This window comes from Egretta garzetta, unplaced genomic scaffold (genome assembly GCF_000687185.1).
Source record: "Egretta garzetta isolate BGI_Z169 unplaced genomic scaffold, ASM68718v1 scaffold172, whole genome shotgun sequence".
Taxonomy (NCBI): domain Eukaryota; kingdom Metazoa; phylum Chordata; class Aves; order Pelecaniformes; family Ardeidae; genus Egretta; species Egretta garzetta.
Window position 1 is genome coordinate 1,064,353 of NW_009258951.1, and position 5,285 is coordinate 1,069,637.

Consider the following 5,285-nt stretch of genomic DNA (forward strand, 5'->3'; position numbering starts at 1 on the left):
CGCACACTGTCTGTGGCTGGAGCCGGCACTGCCACATCCTTCAGGACAGACACATCCCTGCCATGCTGGGCGTGGGTCACGGGCTGCGGCCTGTCCTGGCCCTCTGTGCCACATCACAAATCCCCTCCTCAGATCCCTGGGGAGGGTTGGCCTTGGCTGAGGGCTGAGCAAAATCCCCTGAGTCCTTGATTTTGGGGCATTTTGATGCCCCTGGTCCCCATGGTGGCTGGGAGCTCCAGCAGGTCTGGGGTAGGGGGGCGCATGGCTGGGCACGTCGCCCCCAGGCAGCCTTGCCCCCGTGGCACAGCCACCTGGGCTGCCCCCGCTGCAGCCGCCTGCCATCTGCAAGCAGCGCCTCGCCGCAGCGCTTCCCGCCCCAGAAACCTGCCCCAGAAACTCTGTCCCTGTGCAGCTGCGGCCCCATCCCCACACTGTGGGGCCCACGCTCCTGGCCACCTTCCCCACGGCTCCTGGCCATGGTTGGCATCTCTACTGTGCAGCTGGATGCTGAGCATGTCTGTGTCGCCTCCTCCTTCTGCTGCACAAACCCACCAGGGCCATGGATGGGCATTTTCCTTCCTTGTCCCAGTAAGATTTGGCTTCCCAAGCCATGGCCAGAGGGATTGGCATGGGCCTGGGCTCTGCTTGTGCTGCTGAAAATTTGGAGATGACCGATTCCTGTTGTAGGAATGCTGACATCCCCTGGGAGCTGTGGGGAGTCTGGCCACGACGCCATACCCCGAGGGCTGCCGCAGTGTCCCAGCACCGCCAGGCATGGTTCCCGAAGGGAAAAGCCATGCTTGAGAGAGCCAGCGTGCTAATTTAAGATGGGACATGACATATGACTGCGATAAATCTCTGCAAGGGACAGGAGAAGCAGCAAGTGGGGTGTTGCACTCTCCAGGTAAAAGGATGCAGTTGGGGAGCAAAGCAGCAGAAAGGGGGTCACCCTGGTGGAAAATACCAAAGTTTGAGCTAAGAAGCAAAAGATGTTGGTTTGGACACGCTGTGACTCAAGGAGACAAGCAATGGAGAAGCAAGCGGCAAAGCTGGCACCGCTAACACGTGTGCCGGGGTTCAATGCTGTGCCAGTGGGGAAGGAGAGCGGTGGGGGCTAATGGAGATGCTGAGAAACTTAACCATGGGTCAGACTCAGGGTGGGAAGGTTTGCTGTCTCCCTGCAAAGTCACTCCCAGGAAGTCCTCCCAGCCGGAGACTCTGTACCAACCCTTGCAGCCAGAGCCTGTCGGCTTAGCGAGACGCAAAACCCTTTTTTATTCTGTGATTCCAGAAGTCTTGAGTTACCCAAGCACAACATTTCTGAACGGAGCACATGGGGAAATTGCTTATTCACACTTGAATAACTTAAAAATGGCTGAACCAATTTTACTTAAACTTTCCCCAAGAATTCCCCTTGGAGCTAAGCCATGCCTGGCAAATTTCAGCCCGAAAGGAATTTATTTCAGAAAAAGGACGAGAAACTGGAGCAGGGAGCGGGGGGGCATGGGCAGGGGGAGGATGCTCCATATAATCCCCTCTCTCCCTGCATGTTGTAATTAATGAGCCCCTGCGTGCTCCCGCTGGGCCGGTGCTGCCAGTCGGCCTCTCCCTGGGGGCTCACACTCCCCCGGTGCAGGCGGGTGCTGTGCCACGGTCCCGGCCAGGGGCTGAGGATTTTGGGGCTCAGCCAGCAGCGGCATAGGTAGCTGGCCGGGGCGCCTCGGGTCGCAGCCTGGGTGTTGCAGCCAGCGGGTGGCCTGGGGAGCAGCCGCTGGCAGGGCTCCGGCGCCTGCACAATAGGAAATAACTGCGTGGTATTTGCTGGCAGGGGCTGGCTCTGTAACGCCAACCCGCCCGCTTGTGCAAGGACTTGGTGCTGAGGACGGCACTGCTGTGGCCCCCAGGGGACGGGGTGATGTTGCGGCTGGGGAACATGCACGCCCATAGAAACCCAGGCATCTCCCAGCCCTGCAATGTCCCTGCACGCACGCACCCAGCCCCACTCCCCTCCACAAGTGCTTCCCCGGCACCTTGGGAGATGGCTGGAGCTGGAGAGGGCTGCAACAGGGACCGTGTCAGCACGATGTGGGCAGGGATGGGCTGAGAAGTGAAACGTGGGGCCGTGGGGCACGCAGGGGAGTGTGTCGGCAGCACTGACCTGAGTTAGTGATGCTCTGCCTTAGAAGAGCCCTCCAGCCTGCACGGCAAAGCTGCGGTGCCTGTGGTGTCCCCGGGAGACATTCCCGCACAGATGGGGAGCGGCAGGACGGCAGGATCTGCTGAAAAGAGATGAAAGGAAAACCCTGAAAAGCAGCAATGGCCACGGATGTTCACAGGACAAACCTCCCAGCCCAGCTCTCTCTCCGTGAGAAATTTCCCACCCAGAGACCCCATCCCGCTGGAGCAAGCCTGACTTTCACACCCCGTTTCCGAAGAGAGCCCCGACGCGCTCTGGTGATGGCTCCATATCACACCGGCACACGCACAGTGTGTGTCAGACCACGGCCACGCATGGGGGTGCACCCATACAACCTGCCGAGCCACTGTCCCCTCACCTCGTGTGCATGTGGCAACCTCAGCTGCAACTTAGTAAGGTGAATAGGGCATAATTATTCCTATTTTCTCAGAAGATATAAAAGGCATCAAATGAAATTCCCCAGCAGTAGTTGTAAAACAAAAAGAAGGGAGTGGATTCCTTGACAGCTGGCCAGCCCTGGGAGCGCATTGCCACCAGATAGATAAGGGGACGTGTGTTGGAAGGGTGGCATGAGTGGGTGGGAGAAAAAGCCCTGCAACAGGCTTCTGCTGCCCACTCACCAGGAGTGCAGCTGTGCTGGGGATGTGGGAAGCTGGGGTGGGGCGATCCCCCCTGTTTTTGGGCTGGGTACCGCTGCAGCGGGGCCGTTGTGGCATCAGGTGGCATCTCTGTGTCCTCTGTCCAAAGGGCAGCGCTCAGAGGAGCAACATCTGAGTGGGCACCTGGGGCAGCCCTGCGGCTGCTGGGGGTCCCCCATGCCATCCCTGGCGCAAGGGGGGCCCCAGGGGGCCCTGTCACCCTGTTCCCAGGGCAGGGAGCACCTCTGTGTGCCAGCTCGCCCAGCCGGCGTGTCTCCCGCCGGGTCAAGGCTGGCTCCCGGCTGGGCCCTGGCGAGGCGGCCACCTCCTGCCGTTCCTGGTCCCCACTTCAAAACCCTCTCCCGTCCCACCCACATCCACCACCCCTCACCTCTGGCAGCTTCAGGATGCAGTTAAACACTTCAGCACTTAAAATTTCAGGTGCTAATTGCTTAGTAATGAAAACTTTAATCACAGGGCAATTAAAACCTTAAGTAGCTGTGGGAGATCCATTCCATGTCAACAAAAAAAGAGTGCCGTCACTGCTCCGGCACCGCCCTGACACGGCACGGCACGGCATGGCGCGGCACGGCAGGGAGAACCCGGCCTGCAGCCCCCGCTGCCTCGTACTCTGGGATCTGGGGACCCCCCCCCTCCCCACGCCAAGCGGGAGGTGGCCGAGGAATGATCAGCTACCGCCATAAAACTTAAAACCCAGCTAATTTCGGATTAAGTGCCATATGAAAGGGTTTTGTTATTTTAAATCTCCTGCTTTCCAAATTCCCAGGATTAAAATTCTCTGCATTTATTTTAACCACATAACATTTGCAGACAAATCACTTCTCCCAGTGCAAAAGTTTGAAGCAGACTTAGGATATAAAGCCCAGCCACAAGCTTCAGGGTGGAATCGCTGCAAGTGCCTGCCAGCAGCCGCCAGCTCCATTTGCTGGCGTGTGCTTCCAGGAGGGCTCAGCCCCCATTTCTGCAGGGGGGGACATGCCCAGCCTGCCAGGTACAATGCACCCTGGGAGGCATTGTGAGGAGGAAGGGTGGCTGGAAACCTGGCTCCTGGGCTGATTCCTGCACTGGGAATGAGCCCTTGGGAAAAAATCTGATGAGGTTTGTTTGTTTGCAGAGCTGGCCCTGTCCATCTGCTGCGGGGTGCATGTTGCAATCGTGCTGATGCTGCCCAGGTGACACTGTCCACCTCTGTATCAGCCCTGTCTCATCAGATGCTGATAAATGCTATGTCAAAAAAAAAAAAACAAACCCAAAAAACAAACAAACAAAAAAAACCCCCGGTGTTTGTTCCCTTTTTCCCCCTGCTCCACAGCCCACTGGCTCCAAAAGGGAAAGGAGGTGTCGGGTCTCACGCAGCTCCGGCTCTGCTAGGACAGCAGCGGGGGGGGCGGGAGGCAAAGGCTCCAGGGCCGGGGGCCGAGGCTCAGCCCCAGCTGCTGGGAGGTGTGGGAAACGTGGGTGCCTGCGGGCAGCAAACTGCCCCCCACTCTTTATCAAAAGCAGCGTCGGTGTCTGGCAAATGTCACTCTCCCGCATGCTTCCCAGCTGGGAGGTCTGCTTCCTCCCGCTGCCTCCCATCATCCCTTCCCCTCACTGCCTCCCAGCCCTGCAGCAGGACAGGGCATGGTGGGATGGGGCATGGTGGGATGCGCGCACGAGCGGGTGGCCATGGGGCTGGAGGGGACAAGGCAGGGACATCAGTGGGTGATGCCCATGGTGGGGTCCTCACCCAGCCCGTCGCCCGCTCGGGCACCTTTGCTGATCAGGCAATTAGCAGGCTGGCCCCATTAGTGACATTTTAGGGGGCTGCGCCTGAAATGCCAGTGCAGACACCCTTTGCATGCCCAGCCCTGAGATGGGGGTGGTGTGGTGCCCACCTTAGTCATGGGGAGCATGTGCTCCCCAAACACAGAGCAATTTAGGGGCTGAATACCACACTGCGTCCCAGCCTGATCCACCAGAGCCATGCCCAAGGTGGGGGGTAGTGACCGCCAAGCGGGCTGACAAGATATTTGGGTTCACGCTCATGTCTGAAGCATGCAGAGATGCTCGGCAGACCCTCCTGGCTGCAAAAAGCCACGAGGCCTCACTTGACACTGCATGCGCCGCAGAGCCGGTCGCTCCCCTGAACAGATCGGATGGGCACTGGGCCTGTGTGCTGTTGGGGCTGCCTGGGAGCAGCCAGGGGTGATGGCAGCAGGGGGCAAGCGCAGAGCCTGGACCCTGCCAGCCCCTGCCTGCCTGTCCCCTCCAGGCACTGCGGGCCAGGGGCAGCCCTTGGAGCAGGAGGGCTTTCCCAGACCCCAAGCTGAGCCCCGGGGGTACCCCGGTCCTGCCTCCCACCCCACCTGGAGCATCCCTCGCCCAAAGCTGGCTCCGGATGCTGCGCCTCCCGTCACCATTGCAACCCCCATCCCTGCCGGGTTGTC